The 27,108-nt window shown below is 40.0% G+C and overlaps 1 protein-coding gene and 1 pseudogene across 1 annotated transcript in view; both read right to left on the bottom strand.

Moving 5' to 3' along the window:
* The window catches only part of CRYL1 (crystallin lambda 1), a 172,772-nt gene that overhangs the window by 59,882 nt on the left and 85,782 nt on the right, over window positions 1-27,108 (bottom strand). The window lies entirely within an intron of this gene.
* Window positions 1-27,108, bottom strand: part of LOC126020815 (stomatin-like) — a 40,304-nt pseudogene that overhangs the window by 12,055 nt on the left and 1,141 nt on the right.

The following is a 27,108-nucleotide window of genomic DNA, read 5'->3' as shown; positions in this document are numbered from 1 at the left end:
TTCTAGATTGCTAAGATTATAAAATAAATCACAAAGTAAGAGACTTTATTTCTGACAATTTTCTGACAAAGTATTTTCTGACAATAGAGTTGTACCTGGAATATATAAAGACCTATCAAAGTTCAACAATAACAAAAGAAACAAGTAATGTTTTATGATCAAAATAGATATTTCACTTACAGATGTTTAATGATAACCACATGAAAAGGTTATCAAAAAGTACAAATTTTTTTTTTTTTGGTTTTTCAGGCCACACCCGTTTGATGCTCAGGGGTTAATCCTGGCTGAGCACTCAGAAATTGCTCCTGGCTTAGGGAGACCATATGGGACGCCGGGGGATCAAACCGCGGTCCTTCCTTGGCTAGCCTTTGCAAGGCAGATACCTTACCTCTAGCGCCACCTCGCCAGCCCCAAAAAGTACAAATTAAAACCTGAAATGGGTAGGCAAACAAGGGAGCTCTTACAGTGAGAAATTAAAACAGCTACTCCAGTGCCAGCCCTAAAAGTATAAAGGCTGGAAGTCCATCATGATGCAGAAATGCAGGCTACCAGCAATATCTCTGAAGGCTTCCTAAGAGAGGTTCCAAAGGGAGAAAAAGGCTATGATAAAAAGTATGGACAAATACCAGTAAAAGTCCAAAACTTTCCCCCTTAAAACATTAAAGAAGCAGCCTACAACTTGTCTAGGAAGTCCCAAATGACAGCTTTGAAGGAAGAAAATATATAAAAACTAACTTTGCAAAGGTAAGCAATATACATACATTTATTCCTCTTTCTGAACTCAGATGTATTTCAGCTTCTCAACCTTGGCTCTCTTTCTCCAAAGAAGCCTGAATTTGCCTTTTCATTCTCACACTCATGTCCAGTTGCAAATGAATGACAAAACCATCCTGATACAAGTGAATATAAACAACTAGTCTAAATAATTTAGAAAATAACTTAGAAACTTAGACAGGTGTTTTTCCTGTCTACTGTGAGGTTAAGAAAAACTGAACATGAACACTGTTTTCTAGTTGGTTAGTTTAGGGTGTTTCTTCAATAGGGACATGGGTTAAAAGTTAACTTACAATTCAAGAGCACCAAGAATAAAAAACATATTATATCTCCTGAGTGTTATATGATTCAGTGCCAATAATTAAAAAGAAGAGACTAGTGATTTCAGGCAGCTCCCCAACTCATTTGGGCATAATTGAAGGAAGAGGATGATGAGTGGGTGTCAGAGACTGACAAGGCACCATTTTTTTTTTGGTGGTTTTTGGGTCACACCCGGCAGTGCTCAGGGGTTTTTCCTGGCTCCGAGCTCAGAAATCACTCCTGGCAGGCACGGGGGACCATATGGGATGCCGGGATTCGAACCGATGACCTTCTGCATGAAAGGCAAACACCTTACCTCCATGCTATCTCTCCGGCCCCACAAGGCACCATTTTTAGTAATAGGATAGTTTGTTCTCATCAAGCATTAGCCTTATATTGCATAACAGTAAAATGAACTCAGAGCAGGCTAAATAATTGCCCCAAAGATATCAGGTGCTAGTCTCTGGAAATTATCAAAACTATCTGGTAAATTTTTCACAGGAGGGTTTTAATATTATCCTGCCAGGACCAAACAGCAGATCTTGATATGTTGTTTCTCATCGCAGGTCTAGTTCACCTAGCTGGAAAACATGGACTCTCCTTCCCTCTCTGCAAAAACCATCTCCTTCATTTCGGACTATCATCCAGATGTGTGTGCTCTTTCCAGGGCTGCTCATCAGGTTTCAAGTGTGTGCCTCAACACCTCAGCAGTCCAGCATCCAAGAAGGAGGCGTCTTTCTCTCATTACCAGCTCAGAATGACTTGCCAGAGCACAGATGGGAAGCCATAAACAAGTTCCAACCCAGCTAACCTAGAAAAGAATACAGTGTCCTACTACCAGTTCTCATGCTGGACACAACTAAACTTTCTCAAGTCAAATCTGGAGCAACTGAGCTGGTGACTTCTCCCAAGTACAGTCCTTCCTTGGAATGCTCCCTTGGTCCAGAGTATTCTTTTGTGTTCACTTGGACCCTCTCTAAGAAATTCAACATCAATCACTAGCTAATTATGGGGTTTGGGGTCTCTTTCAGAAGTTCTGAGTAACACCAGGACCACAAGGACTCACTGGACACACTCCCTGTCCTAAACAGTCCCAACCATACAGTCCTAAATTTACAACTGGACTCACAAGACCAAGATTCTTCTGAAGGTTTTCTTTAAATCTGAGAACTAATGGTGTAGAATTGTGGTCCAATTAAATGCAATATTCCTTCAAGCATTCCTCTAATATTCCTCATGCTTGCAAGGTAGGTGTTTCACCAGTGAACTATCCCCAGGCCCCTAGTTATTTTGCCTTGCTCATAAATTCCCCTCTTACTATATCATAAATACCATTAACAGTCACGTGTTCCCTCATAGAAAAATGTGTGAATACTTCACTATTTATCTTTATTTTTCTAATTTTTATTATTACACCATGATTTACTGAGTTGTTCAAAATACAATTGTTTCGGACATTAAATATTCAAACACTAATCTCAGCACCAGTGTGATTCTTCCCTTCACCAGTGTCCCTCATTTCTCACCCCCAACATAGCCTGCTTCCATGTAGGCACAAACAAATTTACTTCATATTGTTTGTTACAACAGAAAGGCAACTGGAATTGTTAAAACTTAGATACACACGAGTCAATTTAAATTTATTATAGTTCTCATGGTGTTACGAAAGTTAATATTTAAGGATTTACTGGGCTGTTGTTGGTGCTAGTTGAAACTTCTGTATTTCATACTTGTTTAGGCTCACTGAGCCTATGTAACTATGAGTCTATGTAACTTTCCCAACAGATTTCCTGTGATACTAGTAAGCTGACACTATAAAAATGAGATGTCTTGTGGCTGTGTATGACTGCATGGTTCAGCATTTTTGAATCTGGGTCAGCCACATGCAAGGTAAGTGTCCTACCTACTGACTATCTTTCTGGCATGATAGCAAGCTCTTAAGTCAAGGGGAATAAGCATTGAAGTCAGCATTTTAAACATCAGGGTACCATTGTCTTGCCCTCAAGAAGCCCAATCCTAATGAGGAAACACCCACAGAAGCAAACTTCGTACGTGGAGCATGACTAAGCCCATAATGAAGTCATTTACATGGCTCTTTGGGAAATCTTGGGGGTCCCTGGCGGTGAGTCATCACAGCAGAACAAAATCTTCCCCTAAATTCAGGTTGTTCAAAGGCTTAAAAGAGCCTCACTGGTTGAGGGAAAGGGTGGAAGAATTGAGGCAAAAGGTGAGCAAGAACAGATCATGTGTCTTGTAGAGCATGCTAAGGAGCTCAGCTAGAATACAGCAGATGGCACCAAATAACTAAAGAGTTTGTCTTTATAAGTTGTGTCTTTATAAAAATGATCTCTTAGAATAACAATAGTCATTAGAATAACAATGTAGAATGAATTTTAATTTTGTAGAATTTCAGTAACTTAGCTCTATTCATCTATACGTGTGTAAGTAAAACCACCTTTGAGATTTAAGAGAATAACAAACGGGCAGAGTTTTTAGAACTGAAGGTTTTGCCTATGAAACTAAACTTACATCGTGAGCATGGGAGTTGGAAGGGGTCCTAGGGTAGAAGAAGAATGCTCTTTGGTGATGGGTTTTGAATAATTTTGCATGAAATGTGTGATTAACATATCCTGGTATCTCAATAAAAATGTTTTCTTGAGGCCATAGCAGTGGCACAAGCAGTAGGGTGTTTGCCTTACACAAACTAAACTAGGACAGGCCGCAGTTTGATCCCCCCATGTCGCATATGGTCCCCCAAGCCAGGAGCAATTTCTGAGTGCATAGCCAGGAGTAACCCTGAGTGTCACCGAGTGTGGCCCAAAAACAAAAGTTTTGGGGGGATACTCTTAGCTCTGTACTCAGAAATCACTCCTGACAGGATTGGGGGACCATATGGGATGCCGGAGATCAAACCCATGTCAGCCATGTGCAAGGCAAATAAATGCCCGACCTGATGTGCCCCAATAAAAAGTTATTTTTAAAGAACAAAAATGGCAAGAGAACAAAAAGAGGAAAATGGTTTTTAAAAGTATTCTTAGAAGCAAAGTCATATGTCAGATGTGGGGGGTTGTGGGTCTGGTGGTAGAAGGTTGGGAGAAGGCAGTGTTGAAGACAAATCCCAAGTTCCTGGGGCTTGGGAGAAATTTGGCTCATGGTGATGCCAGCAGAAAGCCCTGGAGAATCAAGACTACCATTGAGTAGACAGATATGTAGGACACTCTTTCAGCACCCACATCTGTTGGGTGAAAACAGCAACAAAAATACAGGTTTGAGTACCATCTGAATAAGGTTCTGGAATATAGCCAAACCTCGTAGAAAGGGCTATTCTTGTTTGTTTACCAACATGAATTTTACCTCATACCAACAAAAATCTACATGTAGAATAATAAGGAAATAAGTACTTCACTATGGGCCAAGATTCCAAGAAGAGATCCCATGCTTCATTCACTTTTCTCTCCTTAAACCTCAGGCTATCACCTCAAACCAAGGAACATATTGCAAAGGGAGTCTGGGTGATGCCATCTCATCTGGAAACTTGCTTCATTCTGGCCAATTGTGCAGGTAGAGACTATTAAGTTTATTCTTTCCTGAAAAAACAGTTATATGCAACAATTTTTCTAAACTTGCAAGAATAAAAAGCTATTATAGTCAAAAATACAATCCAACTGACCTTAAATTAACTTCAGAGTCACAAAGGCTAAGTAAAACTGTTTATGACTGAACCCCAACTACATCATGCTTGTAATTATGGTGCTTAAATAAAGATTTTTTTAAAAAAAGAAATCCTAATGATAGGGCTAGAACAATAGTACAATGAGTAGGGCACTTGCTTTGCACATGACTGACCTACTGACCTGTATTTGATCCATGGTACTCTCTATGGTTCCCCATATTTCCAAGAAGAAATTCATGAGAACAGAGCTAGGAGTAACCCCTGAACATTGCCAGGTCTACCCCCTCAAAATAAAGGAAAGAAAGTGTAAAGGTAACTTATTATCATTGGAACATTCACCACATATTTCAAATAGATCCAAGTACGTGGCAAACACTTCTAATCTATTACTATAATTCTCTCAAAATATGTTCCTCTTGGGGAAAATCATGGGCCCAAAGAATGAGAGAAGGAAAGCACAGGAGTGGAATTAAAGCTTAAGTCTGGCCTTTTCTAAACCCAAGCCTTGACTTTCTCATGAATAAAGCAAGGGTAGAAGCAACCAGGGTATAGCATACCTGGCAAAGGAACTGAGAATTATGAGCTTCTCTTTATTACTAATTAAGAATACATGTTCACTTTGAAAATTCACAAAGTATGACCAAAGAAAAGAAAAACAAACTTTATTAAAATTCTACCTTTCAGATAATTACTGCTGATACTTGTGGTTTTTATTGTTATTGTTTTTGTCTATGGGCCACACCCTGGGACCAGCTGTGGCAAGCTCAGAGGACCATATGTGGTGCTGGGGGTTGAACCAGGGTCAGCCACCTGCAAGGTAAATGCCCTACCTGCTGTACTATCAGATCTGGCCCAAAACTTGATTTTAACCCATGTTTTCTCTCAAAAAATTACTGTACAAATTATTACAATGAGCTTGTTTTTCATTATCAGAGCATGAAGAAGAGCTCATTCTAGATGAAGTTTGTTTATAATTTATAGAACTGAGACCTGAGAGGTAAGGCACTGGCCTTGCATATGATTGACCCTGGTTCAATTCCTGACACCACATACAATTCCGAAAGCATTTCTGGAATAATTCCTGAACAGACAGCCAGAAAAAAGACCTTTAATACTGCCAAAAGTGGCCCATAACCTTTCCACCCTGAAAATGACCCTTTCACCCTTTGCCCTTGTATGTCACTCTGAGGGAAGATTATAAAGATTTTAATTATAAATATCTCAATAACGGATAAATCCTTGGGAGTGTCTTTGGTCCACATCTGATAACTTTTGGTTTGGTGCTTAGGAGAACAAATGAATGGTGCCAGGGATGAAACCCCAAGTCTTGAGGCAAAGCACATGCTTCACAAAGCGGCCAGAGGGCATTTGCCTTGCATGCTGCCAACCCAGGACTGACCCAGGTTCGATCCCCAGCATTCCATCCCCCAAGTCTGCCAGGAGTGATTTCTGAGTGCAGAGCCAGGTGTGACAAAAAAAAAAAAAAGAAAGAAAAAAAAGAAAAAGCACATGCTTCAGTATTTCAGAACTATCTCCCTGACCTGATCACAAATATGTCTTATTAACTTTCCCCTCACCTACTAACACACTGTAGGAATTTTACCATTCCCTTTCTAAGTTAAGATTTCTGATTTACCCTTACTTATTTTCCACAGGAAGTAGTAGCATCTTTTTTTTAATAATTTTTTATTATGAATTATGAGAACAAAAGATGCAAAGAAAGAGGATAAGGTAAAGTTACAGTGGAAGGACAATCACCCATAACATAATTATCAGAAGAAGTCCCCTTGCTGATATCTTAACTTTGAATTTTCACCAAAGAAAGTTAAGATAAATAAAACAGAATCCATGTGCAATTACTTTTTCCCTCAAGTCCCCAGATTGTAGCACATTATAATATTTCTTAACAGCACACAAGGCAATCTAAAGCCATCAAACTTACGTAACTCCTTAAACATTAGAGGCATAGTATTTTTTACATTTCCATGTACATGCATATTAGCTTAAGTTAACCTCAAATTTTAAGTGGGTGTGTTTTAAGGATTAGAGTCAAAGGAGCACAGTAAAAAACGGTGTTAGAGTGGCAATTGTTGTTTGCATAGGCCCACCAAAATATGAGAGGCATGGAAAGGAATAGCCTTGGCCTAAATACAAAGAGATCCTACCCCTGAAGTTTCCTGGCATAAGACCAGCTCTAGGCCTCAGGAAAGTTATCGTTCGCTCCAAGACATTGTCCGTAGCGCCAACACACTTATCACACAGTCTCTGTTGTTGGTCTCATGTTTCTGTATTAAAGATTCTGGAATCTGCATGTCCTACATTGAAGTCATGATGTGGAGTGCCTTTTCGTTTCACCTCACCATGAAAGGGGAATGCAGGAAGCCCTGTCCTGTAAGCAGGTTGTTGTTGTTAAGTCTTCTCAGTGTTAAGGGAAGTCTCTTTTGAGCAGGACGATGTCTGAGCAGTGGTAGGGTCTTCCGTGCTAGAGGATTGCTTCCAGGTGATGTTATAGACAAACCTCACCATAAAGGGGCAATACAGCAAGCCCTGTCCAGTAAACAGGTCATTGTTCTTGTTGTCTTCTCAGTGTTAAGGGATGTCTCTTTTGAGTAGATCGATGTCAGAGCAGCTGTAGGGTCGTCCCTGGTACAGGAATGCCTCCAGGTGATGTTATATACAACCTTGGATGTTTTGTAAATGTCTTCTGTAGATCAAGGGGTAAATGGAGAATGCCCATTCTTCTGAGGCCTGTGCCAGGTCTTTATGTCAATGTTCAGGGTGTAAGGTCTCATTGCACTACAAGATTTGTGAGTTCCCATTTCTATTAGATAAGAACTTATTGGTATGTATAGTATTTTCCTATGTTAGTGTGCCTACGCAAACAAGATATAAAGCCACATGGTGCTATCAGATATATGGAGGCATAAGAACATTTCCAACAAGACCCATGACTTGGTTCAAACATAAGTATTAAACTGAGGGATTCTTTCACACCAAATTCCATATTGAGCAGTTCATAAAGAGAAGATAAAAAACATGGGGGGGGGGATCATCACTGTATAAGAAAGTATTTAGCAAAAGTTATAGCCGTCAAAGAAAACACCCATAAAATGTTGAAAAGATATGTGTCCTTTTTATGCCTTTTAAAATAGTTGGGTGGGTGTTAACTCTAGGGCACCACTTTGGTCTGTGAATTAGGACTCAACAGTACTTAAGTTAGAAAGGGTAAAAAAGGAGTAATGATGATAGGAGTTAAAGAAGTTAAAGAGAAATATGAACTTATGAAGGGGTATGCAAAAGGGCAGAGTACAAAATGGACATTCTGCATACATAAAAACATAATTCAATGATAGTGAGTACTATTAATGTTTCTTGTGAGAGTACTATTAATGTTTCTTGTGCGCGCGGGGGTTTGAAAATGTAGACTGGACAGAGATTACCAGTGCCAGCCAAGCCTCCTCCTGCTAGACTCCCGGCTCCCAGGAAGGAGAGATCCTTCAAGAAGCTGGGAGAACAGAAGTTCAGAGCCCCACCCAGACCCTCCCTAAGGAGCCGCATGGATAGTGGGGGAAGGCCTTGGGTACCTTCAAACTCCACCAAGGGACCCAACTCACCGGCTTGCCCAGGGGTGTGGCCCGGGGAAGCCCTGGAGATCTGGAGCAAGGCGGCAGAGGGGTGCTGGGGTTACCCAAATCCCGCACCCCCCCCCCTAGGCCTGGCCAAGCAGGCCTCCGGCATGGCGTGGGCCTGCCAAGCCTCCTCCTGCTAGACTCCCGGCTCCCAGGAAGGAGAGATCCTTCAAGAAGCTGGGAGAACAGAAGTTTAGAGCCCCACCCAGACCCTCCCTAAGGAGCCGCATGGATAGTGGGGGAAGGCCTAGGGTACCTTCAAACTCCACCAAGGGACCCAACTCACCGGCTTGCCCAGGGGTGTGGCCCGGGGAAGCCCTGGAGATCTGGAGCAAGGCGGCAGAGGGATGCTGGGGTTACCCAAATCCCGCACCCACCCCCTAGGCCTGGCCAAGCAGGCCTCCGGCATGGCGTGGGCCTGCCAAGCCTCCTCCTGCTAGACTCCCGGCTCCCAGGAAGCAGTAGTAGCATCTTAAGGGCAAACATGGAGCATGGCCAGGTAAACTGAGAGTCTTTCTGACCCTTTCTCAGAACAAGAATAAGAACTCCTTGGGTCAGTAGCCTTGCTCTTTGTGTCCCCAAGGATTTTGCTTCGACTGGAAATGCAACTAAGCACAAATTCCAGAAAGATTCCCATATACTTTTAATATGAGAGTTATAATCCTAAAATTGCCAATAGATTTTTCATAAAAATTCAATGATACTTAAAAATTCAATGATACTTAATGGTTAACTGAATCCTGTTCAACTGGAAGAAGAAAAGTTTCACTGAACCCTTAAACATGCCTCTCCTGAGGGACACAACTCACATCTTATCCTAAAGGGCCTCAAAGCCCAAGCATACACATATCCTCACTCTGTAAAAAAAAATAATACAGAGAGAAGAGGCATTGAAAAGGACAGTGGAGCCAGGCCATTTTGATTTCATATTGCAGGTAGCAGAAATGAGAATGAGAATAACTATACCTAAGGACATTTGGTTTTATATTGTATTCAAAGATAAAATTTTTAAATCTATTCAAAATTGATTTTAAAACCCTGAATTACAGTCTATCTCAATTACAGTCAAGTTCAATCTCTCTTTATAAAAAGGTAATCATCAATAGCCAGACTCTGAAAACAACCAAGATGCCCTTCAACAGATGAATGGCTAAAGAAACTGTGGTACATATACACAATAGAATATTATGTAGCCGTCAGGAGAGATGAAGTCATGAAATTTTCCTATATATGGATGTACATGGAATCTATTGTACTGAGTGAAATTAGTCAGAGGAAGAGAGAGACACACACAAAATAGTCTCACTCATCTATGGGTTTTAAGAAAAATTAAAGACATTGAAATAATTCCCAGAGATGAGGGCCAAAGGACCAGCTAAGATATGAAGTTCATATCTTCATAAGATATGAAGCTCATGAAGCTCACCACAAAGAGTGGTGAGTGCAGTTAGAGAAGTAACTACGCTGAGAACTAGCATAACAATGTCAGTAAGTGAGAGATGTAGAAAGCCTGTCTTGAATACAGGCAGGTATGGGGGAGCAAAGAGATGGGGGAATTGGTGAATGGAAGGTTGCATGGGTGAAGGGCCTTTGCTCTTGCCAACTTCTTATCTGCCTGCCTTGCCTTCTTCCCATCCTGACCTCCAATGTCTCGTTTACTTAGACTTCCTTTATCCCACCCCACTTCCCTTCTCCTCACCAAGGGTAGCCTTGATGACTCAGAACTGGGCTTGGAGGACCCCACTCAGTGCTTAGCCCCAGCACAGTCCCCTGTTTTCAGAACTGAAGGTATGGATAGGAGAGGGAACTAGTCTAGCCAGCTTTCCCTGGGCATTACTTATTAGGAAATTCAACACAGCCTACAGTTTCACAGAAAGTGTAGACAATAGCATAGAAAACAGAACTTTTCACCTGAAGGGTGGAAATCAACCAGAAACTGCTTATATATCTCATGAGGAATTAGAGTCACACATAGAAGAGTGTCTTATCTGTGGGACATGTTGACTGTGATGATCACTGTTTCTAAGGGGTGGGAAGGAACACACCTATAGACATCATTTCCTCAGATAAGCACTGCTGTCTATTTGGTATTTTGTTAGTCTTTTTGTAATCAGGTCAAGAATTTTTTTTCCATTTTCCCATTTTTCTGGACCTATGCAAACAACGGCGATTGCCACTATCACACCTTTACTATATTTTTTTACTCTTATCCTTTAAGGGAAAAAAAATAAAACTTACTGAACTTAAAAACAAATAACTGTAGTAGAATGCCTGTCTCGAATACAGGCAGGGGATGGGAAGGGGGGAGGGGGTAATGTTACACTGGTGAAGGGGGGTGTTCTGGTTATGACTGTAACCCAAATGTGATCATGTTACTTAAATAAAAAATATATTAAAAAAAGAAGTGGAAATTTCCTGAGCTTTAAATATCTGATTGTCTGAGTCTTTACAACAAACAAAAAGAAAATTATTTTTAAGATTCTATGTGGCCATACACCCTGGCAATAGGCAAAGAAACACCTCATTGGTGCTGCTGTTCTTATATCAGTCAGGAGAAAAACAGATGATCCTTTGCCCATTTTAGTCTGATGCCTGGGTTGATGATCAGAGCTATTTCATATTTGGCACACATAAGAACAATAAGTGACCCTTTTATCAGTCTAAAATCTCCAATATGGTCATCAGCTAGAAAGCCATCTTCCATTTCCTAGTGCTCTGCCTGAACGGAAGGGTGAGGAGCACACAGAGCAAACTTACAAGAGAAAATCCAGGTTCAGACTGTCTGTTTCCTACCCAGATTGTCTATTACAGAAGAATAAATACAATAAGAGCAAGTAAGGATACTCTGATAAGATGGAGTTGGAAAGCATAATGTGAAACTTCATATAAAATTCTGTAAGAATCAAGGACTGGAGATATAATACAGTGAGTAAGATTTTTGCCTGGAATGTAGCTGACTCAGGTTCAATCCCTAGAACTCCAGGATCCACACTAGGAGTCTATCCTGAACCAAGAGCTAGGAGTAAGGCCTGAGCACTTCTGGATATGGCCAATAAATATATATTTTAAAAATAAAGAGACAGGAAGAGTAAAAACAGGTCACTTGGAATGGTAGCAGAGCTTAAGGTCAAGGAAACTCACTTTCCACTTCTCATTTTTATCACTTTCATAAAATAAAACAATGTCTCTCATTTATTTTATCATCTCAGTAACAATTTCCCAGTAAAGTATCCCAAACACAGTCCTACTACTGTACTATTGCTCCAGCCATCTTTGGGAAGAATGTAATGATCAACAGCAGTAAGCCTCTGAAGGTTTGATAAACTCACCCATAAACCCATCTGGATCAAGACTTTTATATTTGTGGAGATTCTTTTTTTTTTTTAAATTTATTTAAACACCTTAATTACATACATGATTGTGTTTGGGTTTCAGTCATGTAAAGAACACCACCCTTCACCAGTGCAACATTCCCATCACCAATGTCCCAAGTCTCCCTTCGCCCCACCCGACCCCCGCCTGTACTCTAGACAAGCTCTCCATTTTCCTCATACATTCTCATTATTAGGACAGTTCAAAATGTAGTTATTTCCCTAACTAAACTCTTTGTGGTGAGCTTCCTGAGGTGAGCTGGAACTTCCAGCTCTTTTCTCTTTTGTGTCTGAAAATTATTATTACAAGGGTGTCTTTCATTTTTCTTAAAACCCATAGATGAGTGAGACCATTCTGCGTTTTTCTCTCTCTCTCTGACTTATTTCACTCAGCATAATAGATTCCGTGTACATCCATGTATAGGAAAATTTCAAGACTTCATCTCTCCTGACAGCTGCATAATATTCCATTGTGTATATGTACCACAGTTTCTTTAGACATTCGTCTGTTGAAGGGCATCTTGGTTGTTTCCAGAGTCTTGCTATGGTAATAGTGCTGCAATGAATATAGGTGTAAGGAAGGGGTTTTTGTATTGTATTTTTGTGTTCCTAGGGTATATTCCTAGGAGTGGTATAGCTGGATCGTATGGGAGCTCGATTTCCAGTTTACGGAGGAATCTCCATATCGCTTTCCATAAAGGTTGAACTAGACGGCATTCCCACCAGCAGTGGATAAGAGTTCCTTTCTCTCCACATCCCCACCAACACTGTTTATTCTCATTCTTTGTGATGTGTGCCATTCTCTGGGGTGTGAGGTGGTATCTCATCGTTGTTTTGATTTGCATCTCCCTGATGATTAGTGATGTGGAACATTTTTTCATGTGTCTTTTGGCCATGTGTATTTCTTCTTTGTCAAAGTGTCTGTTCATTTCTTCTCCCCATTTTTTGATGGGGTTAGATGTTTTTTTTCTTGTAAAGTTCTGTCAGTGCCTTGTATATTTTGGAGATTAGCCCCTTATCTGATGGGTATTGGGTGAATAGTTTCTCCCACTCAGTGGGTGGCTCTTGTATCCTGGGCACTATTTCCTTTGAGGTGCAGAAGCTTCTCAGCTTAATATATTCCCATCTGTTAATCTCTGCTTTCACTTGCTTGGAGAGTGCAGTTTCCTCCTTGAAGATGCCTGTAATGTCCTGGAGTGTTTTGCCTATGTGCTGTTCCACATAACTTATGGTTTTGGGGCTGATATCGAGGTCTTTAATCCATTTGGATTTTACCTTCGTACATGATGTTAGCTGGGGGTCTAAGTTCAATTTTTTGCAAGTGGCTATCCAATTGTGCCAACACCACTTGTTGAAGAGGCTTTCCCTGCTCCATTTAGGATTTCCTGCTCCTTTATCAAAAAATTAGGTGGTTGTATGTCTGGGGAACATTTTCTGAGTATTCAAGCCTATTCCACTGATCTGAGGACCTATCCTTATTCCAATACCATGCTGTTTTGATAACTGTTGCTTTGTAGTACAGTTTAAAGTTGGGGAAAGTAATTCCTCCCATATTCTTTTTCCCAATGATTGCTTTAGCTATTCGAGGGTGTTTATTGTTCCAAATGAATTTCAAAAGTGTCTGATCCACTTCTTTGAAGAATGTCATGGGTATCTTTAGAGGGATGGAATTAAATCTGTATAATGCCTTGGGAAGTATTGCCATTTTGATGATGTTAATCCTGCCAATCCATGAGCAGGGTATGTGTTTCCATTTCCGTGTGTCCTCTCTTATTTCTTGGAGCAGAGTTTTATAGTTTTCCTTGTATAGGTCCTTCACATATTTAGTCAAGTTGATTCCAAGATATTTGACTTTGTGTGGCACTATTGTGAATGGGGTTGTTTTCTTAATGTCCATTTCATCCTTATTACTATTGGTGTATAGAAAGGCCATTGATTTTTGTGTGTTAATTTTGTAGCCTGCCACCTTGCTATATGAGTCTATTGTTTCTAGAAGCTTTTTGATAGAGTCTTTAGGGTTTTCTAAGTAGAGTATCATGTCATCTGCAAACAGTGAGAGCTTGACTTCTTCCTTTCCTATCTGGATTCCCTTGATATCCTTTTCTTGCCTAATCGCTATAGCAAGTACTTCCAGTGCTATGTTGAATAGGAGTGGTGAGAGAGGACAGCCTTGTCTTGTGCCAGAATTTATAGAGGGAAGGCTTTCAGTTTTTCTCCATTGAGGATAATATTTGCCACTGGCTTGTGGTAGATGGCCTTCACTATATTGAGAAAGGTTCCCTCCATTCCCATCTTGCTGAGAGTTTTGATCATGAATGGGTGTTGGACCTTATCAAATGCTTTCTCTGCATCTATTGATATGATCATGTGGTTTTTATTTTTCTTGTTATTGATGTTGTGTATTATGTTGATAGATTTACGGATGTTAAACCAGCCTTGCATTCCTGGGATGAAACCTACTTGATCGTAGTGGATGATCTTTTTAACGAGGCATTGAATCCTATTTGCCAGGATTTTGTTGAGGATCTTTGCATCTGCATTCATCAGTGATATTGGTCTGTAATTTTCTTTTTTGGTAGCGTCTCTGTCTGGTTTAGGTATCAAGGTGATGTTGGCTTCATAAAAGCTATTTGGAAGTGTTTCTGTTTGTTCAATTTCATGAAAGAGTCTTGCCAAGATTGGCAGTAGTTCCTCTTGGAAAGTTTGATAGAATTCATTAGTGAATCCATCTGGGCCTGGGCTTTTGTTTTTCGGCAGACATTTGATTACTGTTTTAATTTCATCAATGGCAATGGGGGTGTTTAGACATGCTACATCCTCTTCCTTCAACCGTGGAAGATTATAAGAGTCCAAGAATTTATCCATTTCTTCCAGGTTCTCATTTTTAGTGGCGTAGAGTTTTTCAAAGTAGTTTCTGATTACCCTTTGAATCTCTGTCATATCAGTAGTGATCTCTCCTTTTTCATTCCTGATACGAGTTATCAAGTTTCTCTCTCTCTCTTTCTTTGTTAGGTTTGCCAGTGGTCTATCAATCTTGTTTATTTTTTCAAAGAACCAACTTCTGCTTTCGTTGATCTTTCAGATTGTTTTTTGAGTTTCCACTTCGTTGATTTCTGCTCTCAGCTTTGTTATGTGTGCTTGCAAAGCTATGAATTTTCCTCTCAGTACTGCTTTTGCTGTGTCCCATAAGTTCTGATAGTTTGTGTCTTTATTGTCATTTGTTTCCAGGAACCTTTTGATTTCTTCCTTGATTTCATCTCGGACCCACTGGTTATTGAGCATGAGGCTGTTTAACTTCCAGGTGTTAAAGTGTTTCTTCTGAGTCCCTTTGGAGTTCACAAATAATTTCAGAGCCTTGTGGTCAGCGAAGGTAGTCTGCAAAATTTCTATCCTCTTGATCTTATGGAGGTATGCTTTATGTGCCAGCATGTAGTCTATCCTGGAGAATGTCCCATGTACATTGGAGAAGAATGTGTATCCAGGTTTCTGGGGATGGAGTGTCCTATATATATCCACTAGGCCTCTTTCTTCCATTTCTCTCCTCAGGTCTAGTATATTCTTGTTGGGTTTCAGTCTGGTTGACCTATCCAGTGTTGACAAAGCCGTGTTAAGGTCCCCCAGAATTATTGTGTTGTTGTTGATATTATTTTTCAGATTTGTCAACAGTTGTATTAAATATTTTGCTGGCCCCTCATTCGGTGCATATATGTTTAGGAGAGTGAATTCTTCCTGCTCTACGTACCCCTTGATTAATATAAAATGTCCATCTTTGTCCCTTACAACCTTCCTGAGTATAAAGTTTGCATTATCTGATATTAGTATGGCCACTCCAGCTTTTTTATGGGTGTTGTTTGCTTGGATAATTTTTCTCCAGCCTTTTATTTTGAGTCTATGTTTGTTCTGACTATTCAGGTGCGTTTCTTGTAGGCAGCAGAAGGTTGGATTGAGTTTTTTTGATCCATTTAGCCACTCTGTGTCTCTTAACTGGTGCATTTAGTCCATTGACGTTGAGAGAAAGAATTGTCCTGGGATTTAACGCCATCTTTATTTCAAAATTTGGTGTGTCTTTTGGGTAGTCTTGTCTTAGATTAGGTCTTTCAGTTTTTCTCTTAAGACTGGTTTTGTGTCTGTGAAGTTTCTGAGCTGTTTTTTGTCTGTGAAGCCATGTATTCTTCCGTCAAACCGGAAAGTGAGTTTTGCTGTGTAGCATATGAAAAAGTTTCCATAAGATGATTCTTGGAATTGTATATAAAAGTGTTTCCTTAGGATTGTTCTGTGACTTTTGCCCCACCTAACCCTTCCAGGTGGGGCGCTGTGGAGTTGGCAATAAATAGCTTGAGGGACAGGAGTGAGGGGTCCTTCTGTGAAAAGCTGCTGGCTGCAGGAGGATTCTCTGGCTCTCCTTGCCCGATCTTTTAAACCCTATCGTTCTTGTCTGTGTGGATTATTACTTGCTGCGGATAAATATTACCAAGGTCTTCCCCCGAAAGGGAACAAGGGGATGGGAAGTAATTTCTCATTCTGGGGACTGTTCTTGGATTCACAAATACCCAGCCAAGATAACGGCGAAGAAACCTTGCATTGCTGGGTATAGTATTCTGGGTGAAGCATTCATTTCATTCAGTCTTGTCACAATATCCCACCACTGCTTTCTGGCATTGAGTGTTTCTGGTGACAGGTCTGCTGGAAATCTCAGGGAAGCTTGCTTGAACGTGATTTCCCCCTTTGATCTTGCTGTTTTCAGAATTCTGTCTCTATCTGTGGGATTTGTCATTGTGACTAGGATGTGTCTTGGGGTGGTTTTTCTGGGGTCTCTTTTGGTTGGTACTCTTCGGGCATGCAGGATTTGATCACATATATTCTTTAGCTCTGGAAGTTTCTCTTTAATGATGTTCTTGACCGTGATTTTTCCTGGAAATTTTTTTCCTGGGTCTCTGGGACTCCAATGATTCTTAAGTTGTTTCTGTTGATCTTATCACAGACTTCTATTTTCATCTGTTCCCATTCTTTGACTAATTTTTCCATTGTCTGCTCATTTGCTTTAAGTTTTTTGTCCAATCTCTCCTGCTGTATGGAATTGTTATGTATCTCATCTTCCACAGCACCAAGTCTATTCTCAGCTTCTGATACCCTGTCCCAGAGCTTATCCATTTTGTCATTCACTTCGTTTACTGACTTTTTCAGTCCTGTTAGTTGACATGTTATTTCAGTTTGGAGTTTTGTGATTTCTGTCTTCATATTTTCTTGGTTCTTATTAGTGTTCTGTTCAACTCGATCCATGGTTTCTTGGAGTCCGTTGAGCATCTTCCATATTGCTAGTCTAAAGTCCTTATCTGAGAGGTTGATTAGTTGGTTGGTCATTATCTGGTCCTCAGAATTGTCATTTTCATTCTCTATGTCTGATGCTGGCCTGCGTTGTTTCCCCATTGTCACACTTGTATTGTGGGTTTTTCTACGTGTTGTGGTGGTATTCATTGTCTATATGATGCAGGCAGCACACTCCTCTGGCTCCTCCCTTTCTGGATGGGCTGACTTGCCTCTAAGGGAGGGGAGTCCTCCGTGGATGAAGCCTCACACTGGGTCAAATCTTAGGCCCGAGCATGCAACAGAGAAGACAGTCCGGAGAGAAATGTTTGCTTCTGTGATATAGCGCCGTTCTTAGTGTGATTTTTCCTTCTTGTTGCAATGGAGTTCTTTCCTTAGAAAGAGTGCACGGTCGCGTAGCGTGCTCCGCTGGAGCCTCTTTTTGCCCCACTCACAAGAGTTTCACGCAAGAGGACAGTAGACAGACATAGACAGGTCACACTCACAGTTTTTCACAATTGGGCCCCACTGGGCCGGTGTACTTTCGCGGATTTTCCCCGCCTGGTGTCACACACAGGGAGCGGCTTTTGCAAAGCTTTCATCTCTACCTCAGCATCTATGACCTTGACACTGGCCTCTTGGGCTGCTTCAGCCTCAGCAGTCATTGCTCTCTGCAATTAAATCAATAGCTTCAAGTCCTTAATTTCCACATGTTCCACCTTAATCCCCCAGTCTTTAGTGGTGTCATCCAGGGTGCTCTTCCTGTCTGAGAAGATCTGAGAAAGTTTCTTGGTACCCAGGACATTCCTCAGGGTGTTCTATGCCAAGAAACAGATCACTGAGTCAGCATTGGTGATATTGGCTATGGCCAGAGTGACATTCTGCATGCCATAATAGACCATGCTATGCATGCTAATGTTCATAGAATCCTTGGTTGAGAATCTCCTGAGGAGGAATATCAAATGAAATTATTCTCAAGCCCAATTTGATGATGCTATAGGTATATGACAGGATGAAAATCAAACTGGATATTTTGTGCCTCCTTGTTAAAATGCTCCCCAATCTAGAGATAATGGCTCATTTGTATTCTTTTATGATCTTGATATACATCCATGAGATTAGGAATGTTATCAGGGTTAATAAAAATGAAGCAACCACCAATATCTATCCATAAGGGCTGTCCTTAAAGTAATTGGGAGCAGTTGGGCTTGGATGTGTGAAGTGTGTCACTTCTCAAATATGTTATAGGAATGGAGATGGCCACTCGTGGGTAAAGAATGCCCAAGAAGCAGCCCTTTCTTATTTTTTTTCTTTTTTAAAAATATTTTTTATTTAAACACCTTGGTTAAAAATATGATTGTGGTTGGGTTTGTCATATCAGATGACAAGCCCCCATCACCAGTGAAATATTCCCATCACCAATGATCCAAATATCCCTCCTCCCCTCCCGCACCAGTCTGTGCTCTAGACAGGCTTTCCACTTCCCTCATATATTCTCATTGTTAGGATAGTTCACAATGTAGTTATTTCTCTAACTAAACTCATCACTCTTTGTGGTGAGATTCATGAGGTCTGCTGTAACATCCAGTCCTCCTCTCTTTTGTCTCTGAAAATTGTTGAGAAATGTCTTTCATTTTTCTTAAAACCCATAGATGAGTGAGACCATTCTCTTTCTCTTTCTCTCTGACTTATTTCACTCAGCATAATAGATTCCATGTACATCCATGTATAGGAAAATTTCATGACTTCATCTCTCCTGATGGCTGGATAGTATTCCATTGTGTATATGTACCACAGTTTCTTTAGACATTCATCTGTTGAAGGGCATCTTGGTTGTTTCCAGAGTCTTGCTATGGTAAATAGTGCTGCAATAAATATAGGTATAAGGAAGGGGTTTTGTATTGTTTGTGTGTGTGTGTGTGTGTGTGTGTGTGTGTGTGTGTGTTCCGAGGGTATATTCCTAGGAGTGGTATAGCTGGATCATATGGGAGCTTAGTTTCCAGTTTTTGGAGGAATCTACACATCACTCTCCAGAAAGGTTGAACTAGTTGGCATTCCCACCAGCAGTGGATAAGAGTTCCTGTCTCACTGCATCCCTGCCAACACTGCTTGTTCTCATTCTTTGTGATGTGTGCCAATCTCTGGGATGTGAGGTGGTAGCCCATAGTTGTTTTGATTTGCATCTCCCTGATGATTAGTGATGTGGAGCATTTTTTCATGTGCCTTTTGGCCATTTGTATTTCTTCTTTGTTAAAGTGTCTTTTTATTTCTTCTCCCCATTTTTTTATGGGATTAGATGTTTTTTTTTCTTGTAGAGTTCTGTCAGTGTCCTGTATATTTTGGATATTAGCCCCTTATCTGATGGGTATTAGGTGAACAGTTTCTCCCAATCAGTGGGTGGCTCTTGTATCCTGGGCACTATTTCCTTTGAGGTGCAGAAGCTTCTCAGCTTAATATATTCCCATCTGTTAATCTCTGCTTTCACTTGCTTGGAAAGTGCAGTTTCCTCCTTAAAGATGCCTATAGTCTCAATGTCATGGAGTGTTTTACCTACGTGTTGTTCTATATACCTTATGGTTTCAGGCCTGATATTGAGGTCTTTAATCCATTTGGATTTTACCTTCATACATGATGTTAGCTGGGGGTCTAAGTTCAATTTTTTGCAAGTGGCTAGCCAGTTGTGACAACACCACTTGTTGAAGAGGGTTTCTTTGCTCCATTTAGGGCTTCTTGCTCCTTTATCAAAGATTAGATGATTGTATGTCTGGGGAGCATTCTCTGAGTACTCAAGTCTATTCCACTGATCTGAGGGTCTGTCTTTATTCCAATACCAAGCTGTTTTGATAACTATTGCTTTGTAATAGTTTAAATGTTTAAAGTTGGGGAATGTACTGCCTCCCATATTCTTTTTCCCAATAATTGCTTTGGCTATTCAAGGGTGTTTATTGTTCCAAATGAATTTCAAAAGTGCTTGATCCACTTCTTTGAAGAATGTCATGGGTACCTTTAGAGGGATCGCATTAAATCTGTACAATGCTTTGGGGAGTATTGCCATTTTAATGATGTTATCCTGACAATCCATGAGCAGGGTATGTGTTTCCATTTCCGTGTGTCCTCTCTTATATCTTGGAGCAGAGTTTTATAGTTTTCTTTGTATAGGTCCTTCACATCTTTTTTTTTTTTTTTTTTTTTGGTTTTTTGGGCCACACCCAGTAATGCTCAGGGGTTACTCCTGGCTATGCACTCAGAAGTTGCTCCTGGCTTGGGGGACCATATGGGACACCGGGGGATCGAACCACGGTCCGTCCAAGGCTAGCGCAGGCAAGGCAGGCACCTTACCTTTAGCGCCACCGCCCGGCCCCGGTCCTTCACATCTTTAGTCAAGTTGACTTCAAGGTATCTGAGTTTGTGTGGCACTAATGTGAATGGGGTTGTTTTCTTAATGTCAATTTCTTCCCTATTATTATTGGTGTATGGAAAGGCCATTGATTTTTGTGTGTTAATTTTGTAGCCTGCCACCTTGCTATATGAGTCTATTGTTTCTAGAAGCCTTTTGGTAGAGTCTTTAGGGTTTTCTAAGTAGAGTATCATGTCATCGGCAAACCGTGAGAGCTTGATTTCTTCCTATCCTATCTGGATTCCCTTGATATCTTTTTCTTGCCTGATCGCTATAGCAAGGACTTTCAGTACTATGTTGAATAGGAGTAGTGAGAGAGGACAGCCATGTTTTGTGCCAAAATTTAGAGGGAAGACTTTTAGTTTTTCTCCAATGAGGACATTATTTGCCACTGGCTTGTGGTAGATGGCCTTAACTATATTGAGAAAGGTTCCTTTCATTCCCATCTTGCTGAGAGTTTTGATCAAGAATGGGTGTTGGACCTTATCAAATGCTTTCTCTGCATCTATTGATATGATCATGTGATTTTATTTTTTTCTTGTTGTTAATGTTGTGTAGTATGTTGATAGATGTACGGATGTTAAACCATCCTTGCATTCCAGGGATGAAACCTACTTGATCGTAGTGGATGATCTTCTTAATGAGGCATTGAATCCTATTTGCCAGGATTTTGTTGAGAATCTTTGCATCTGCATTCATCAGCTCTATTGGTCTGTAATTTTCTTTTTTCGTAGCATCTCTGTCTGGTTTAGGTATCAAGGCGATATTGGCTTCATAAAAGCTATTTGGAAGTGTTCCCGTTTTTTTTTTTTTTTTATTTCATGAAAGAGTCTTGCCAGGATTAGTAGTAGTTCCTCTTGGAAAGTTTGAAAGAATTGATTGGTGAATCCATCTGGGCCTGGGCTTTTGTTTTGAGGCAGACATTTGATTACCATTTAAATTTCATCACTAGTGGTGGGGTTGTTTAGATATGCTACATCCTCTTTATTCAACCGTGGGAAGTTAGAGGAGTCCAAGAATTTATCCATTTCTTCAAGGTTCTCATTTTTAGTGGCATATAGAGTTTCTCAAAGTAGTTTCTGATTATCCTTTGAATCTCTGCAATATCGGTAGTGATCTCCCCTTTTTCATTTCTAATACGAGTGATCAAGTTTTTCTCTCTCCCTTTCTTTGTTACTTTTGCTAATGGTCTATCAATCTTGTTTATTTTTTCGAAGAACCGACTTCTGCTTTCATTGATCTTTTGGATTGTTTTTTGGGTTTCCACTTTGTTGACTTCTGCTCTCAGCTTTGTTATTTCCTTCTGTCTCCCTATTTTTGGGTCCTTTCGTTGAGCACTTTCTAATTCTATGAACTGCGCCATTAAGCTATTCAGGTAGGCCCCTTCTTCTTTCCTGATGTGTGCTTGCAAAGCTATAAATTTCCCTCTCAGTACTGCTTTTGCTGTGTCCCATAAGTTCTGATAGTTTGTGTCTTCATTATCATTTGTTTCCAGGAAAGTTTTGATTTCCTCTTTGATTTCATCTCAGACCCACTGGTTATTCAGTATGAGGCTGTTTAACTTCCAGGTGTTAAAGTTTTTCTTCTGTGTCCCTTTGGAATTCACATATATTTTCAGGGCCTTGTGGTCAGCAAAGGTAGTCTGCAAAAGTTCTATCCTCTTGATATTATGGAGGTATGTTTTATGTGCCAACATGTAGTCTATCCTGGAGAATGTCCCATGTACATTGGAGAAAAATGTGTATCCAGTTTTCTGGGGATGGAGTGTCCTATATATATATATATATATATATATATATATATATATATATATATATATATATATATATATATATATATATATATATATATATATTACTATGCCTCTTTCCTCCATTTCTCTTCTCAGGTCTAGTATGTTCTTGCTGGGTTCCAGTCTGTTTGACCTATCCAGTGTTGACAAAGCCGTGTTAAGGTCCCCCACAATTATTGTGCTGTTATTGATATTATTTTTCAGATTTGTCAACAATTTTATTAAATATTTTGCTGACCCCTCATTTGGTGCATATATGTTTAGGAGAGTGATTTCTTCCTGCTGTACATACCCCTTGATTAATACTGTCCATCTTTGTCCCTTACAACCTTCCTGAGTATAAAGTTTGCATCATCTGATATTAGTATGGCCACTCCAGCCTTTTTATGGGTGTTGTTTGCTTGGATAATTTTCCTCCAGTCTTTTGAGTCTATGTTTGTTCTGACTATTCAGGTGCGTTTCTTGTAGGCAACAGAAGGTTGGATTGAGTTTTTTGATCCATTTAGCCACTCTGTGTCTCTTAACTGGTGCATTTAGTCCATTGACATTGAGAGAAAGAATTGTCCTGGGATTTAATGCCATCTTTATATCGAAATTTGGCGTGTCTTTTGGTCAGTCTTGTCTTAAAGTAGGTCTTTCAGTTTTTCTCTTAAGACTGGTTTTGAGTCTGTAAAGTTTCTGAGCTGTTGTTTGTCTGTGAAACCATGTATTCTTCCGTCAAACCTGAAAGTGAGTTTTGCTAGGTACAGTATTCTAGGTGAAGCATTTATTTCATTGAGTTTTTTCACTATGTCCCACCACTGCTTTCTGGCCTTGAGTATTTCTGGTGACAAGTCTGCTGTAAATCTCAAGGATGCTCCCTTGAATGTAATTTTCCTTTTTGATCTTGCTGCTTTCAGAATTCTGTCTCTATCTGTGGAATTCGTCATTGTGACTAGGATGTGTCTTGGGGTATTTTTTCTGGGGTCTCTTTTAGTTGGTACTCTTTGGGCATTCAGGATTTGATTGCATATATTCTTTAGCTCTAGAAGTTTCTCTTTAATGATGTTCTTGACTGTTGATTCTTCCTGGAGATATTCTTCCTGGGTCTCTGGGACTCCAATGATTCATAAGTTGTTTCTGTTGAGCTTATCATAGACTTCTTTTTTCATCTTCATTTTTCACATTGTTTGACTAATTTTTCCATTGTCTGTTCATTTGCTTTACTTTTTTTTCCAATCTCTCCCACTGTATGGAGTTGTTATTTATCTCATCTTCCACAGCACTAATTCTATTCTCAGCTTCTGTTACCCTGTTGGAGAGTTTACCCATTTTGTCATTAAATTAGTTTACTGAGTTTTTCAGGCCTGTTATTTGACCTGTTATTTCAGTTTGGAGTTTTCTGATTTCTGTCTTCATATTTTCTTGGTTCTTATTAGTCTTCTGTTCAACTCGATCCATGGTTTCTTTGAGTTCTTTGAGCATATTCCATAGTTCTTGTCTAAACTCTTTATCTGAGAGATTGATTAGTTGGTTGGCTGTTTTCCAGTCATCAGAATTGTCATCTTCATTCTCTATGTCTGATGCTGGCCTGCGTTATTTCCCCATTGTCACACTTGTATTGTGGGTTTTCCTACGTGTTGTGGTGGTATTCACTGGCTAAATAATGTGCGGGTTCACGCTCCTCTGGCTCCACCCTTTTGGGTGGGCCAACTGGCCTCCAAGGAAGGGGAGCCCTCCGTGGATGAAGTCTCACACAGGATCAAATCTTAGGCCCGAGCACGCAGCAGAGAAGACAGTCTGGAGAAATGCTGGGCTTTGGTGTCCAGTACAGTTCCCAGTGTGATTTTTTCTTCTTGTTGCAGTGGCATTCTTTCATTAGAAAGAGCAAAGCAGAGTGGCTGTGTGCTCTTCTGGAGCCTCTGGGAGAGCGAATTTTCTGGGCCCTTTTCAGCCCACTCCCAAGAGGTTCAGGACAGGACAGTAGAAAAACACACACAGGCAGCACTCACAGTTTCTTACAGTCGGGAACCCCCTTTCTTAGTATTAATATTATTGATTTCTGCTCTGGTTCTTATTTCCTAATCCATCCCACTACTCTTTGTCTTTTAATGAGGTAGTTTAGTCTACTTTACATTCAGGAATATTATTTATATCAAGGCTATATAAGATATTTAATTTTACTGTGTATAAATTGTTGCTTCTACAGATGGCAATTTGTTTTATGTTATGTAGTGGCTTTTCAGTAATTCCTTTAGGGCTTGTTTATCACAATGTCACTAGATCTTGTTTGTCTGTGAATGGTTTTCTTCCTCCCTCCCATCTAAATGAGAGCTTTGCATAGTAGTGAACTCTAGGTTGAATGTGTCTTTCATGTAGTAACTTGACTGCCACTCATTTTCTTGCCTTTACAGTTTCATATCAGATATCTGTTGTGATTCTTATGCTTTTTACCTTATATTTGTTTTTTTATTTCCTTATTGTTTTAAAATGTTTATCTTCTTTAACTACCATTTTGATTACTATATGTTTGATGTTGTTCTTTTTGAGTTTATTTTATTTGGTACTCTTGGCCTCTTGAATTTGTACAACTGTATCCCTCTAGAGAGTGGGAAAGTTCTCAGTTATTATCTCTCCCACCACTCAGTCTTCCCTTTTCTCTTTTTTTTCACCTTTTGTTTGGTATTCCTATAATTCAAAGATTATTATTCTTGCCTTTTTTCATTAAGTACCTTACATATGATTTCATTCTTTTGTTTCTTTTTCTTTTTCAATTTGTTTATCAACTCTGGTTTGTATTTTGTCTTTGTCTATAAGTTTTTTAAGTTTGTCTATACAATTCTCCCCCTGTGAGGGACTGCTACAATGGTTTACTCTGTTCTTTAGCTCTTTCAGTTTATTTGTATGAAATCTCTGATCCTCTAGAAAAGAAAATTGAGTTGGCTGAATTTCTCATTTAGTGTTTGCTTAATTTCTCTGACAAGTGTTGCTTAATTTCTTAAATATATTGCTACAATGGCTTAATGTATCATTTTGCTCCTTCAGTTGCATTTGTATGGATTCTCTAATCTGAAGTTTTTCTTTGAGTTGGCTGAATTTCTCATCTAGTGATTACTTCTGTTGCCAGCACAGTGAGTGTTGAGTTTTGGTCCTCATCAACCTGGCTCAAGAATTTTGATAGGCTTGGGTCTAGCCTGGTTTCTATCCCTCTCTGCGACTTAGGCTGCACTCCTTCCTTAGTTTCTGCAATGTTCTTCAAGTTTTGTCGTTATTAATGGTGGAGGTTTAGATTCTCAGTTATGTGAGAACTGATCTGTTGAGTTGGTTATACCAGATGGCTAACTAATAATACACTACTGTTTAGGTATTTTCCTTATCATACCATGCTATTTGAGTATGCCCAGGGAACTGGTAACTAGTAATTTCATTCAGTTAACTGAAATTTAAGGCTGTATACATGTCTGAGAAATAGGAGTGCTGTATCCCACCTGCCACAATTTTGGAGATATACGTAATAATGTCTTATTACTGTAGGTTTAGGTATTGATTTTAGAGGGTGAAGAGATGTGAGATGGAGCCAATACCTAGTTTAAGTGTGGGATACAGCAGCACAAGACAGAAGGATAAGATTCTCAAGCTTGCATATGTGTGACTGTGTGGGGTTTCAAGCTCCTCGTCCCTTGATTTCTTTTCTTCCTTGTCCTCAGTTCTATAAACTAGGGCCAAGCATAATTTAGATATTCTCCCCACTCCTGAATCCTTTGCATTCCCTAGTCCTATTATTCTAAATACCACATATAAAAACAGAGGCAGTATCAGAGCCAATGAAGTTTATACACAACAATTCTTAAATCCTTTCCCACCTTTTACTCTAACGCATCAGCTTTCTGCTTGGTTTTGTCAAATCTCTTTTATTTCCAGTACTATTTTAGGAAGAGCTTGACAATTTTGAATCTCTAGACTCCAAGGTTTCATTATTCATCTCCCAGACACCTACCTCTGGACTAACACAGCCCAGAACTTTAGGTCTGTCTTCTCCAGCTTCTAGCATGATGTCAAGTGTATTATCCAGCAAATTCCTAGTGGTTTTCTTTATCATGGAACTCTCTGTTTTTTCAATGCCACAGTGAAGGAAGCAGGAGGCAGTTAATTTCTAAGAGTAACAGAGTAGAAATTTTTGTCTAACCAACAGAACAGCAACTCTGGGCATTGTGCTGGGGCTCAGAGGCAGGAATTCAGACAAACAGGCAAGAGTTTGATGAAATACCATAGTGGGGGCCTTGGAAAGCTTCACTCTCTACTTCACATCCAACCTGATGCAAGCAGGAGCAGAAAAGAACAGGGGGGCTGACTATGGACCCTAATATAAATGCTAATGCTCCAAATGCTCACTGTGGGGTAGGGCTGAGATGGATAAGGTCCTAACTATAGTTTATAGAGAGATGTTCCATTCAGTCATCAACTGATACCAATATTCCATGCCTGCCTTGTGCCAATTTTTTTTTCAGTAGCCAGATTCTGTAGCAATCAATAGCATGATCAAAAACTCTTTAGAATGGAGGCTCCAATAATGAGGTCAGGAGAACAAGGAAAAAAATAAACAGCAGCCACCTTCACAGTATCATTGCAAGCACTGGGCTGGATTATGATGCATGATGGGTATAGCACAGGCCCAGGGAATGTAGGATAAACACATCCTATTTGCACTGATGGTATGTCAGACAAAAGAAAGGAAGAGTTATGTAGTCACCAGCGCTGCTCTGGTAATGCTCAGCACCCCTAGAAGAGACCAGTCTTACCACATACCACCATGTGGCAGGACAGGGAAAGACTTTTCAGAATGTAAAAACAAAATGAGAAACTGTGAGAGGTGCCAAGATTGGCCATGT

The sequence above is a fragment of the Suncus etruscus genome, chromosome 10, assembly GCF_024139225.1.
Source record: "Suncus etruscus isolate mSunEtr1 chromosome 10, mSunEtr1.pri.cur, whole genome shotgun sequence".
NCBI classification, from domain to species: domain Eukaryota; kingdom Metazoa; phylum Chordata; class Mammalia; order Eulipotyphla; family Soricidae; genus Suncus; species Suncus etruscus.
This window is presented reverse-complemented; position numbering and strand designations above follow the sequence as displayed.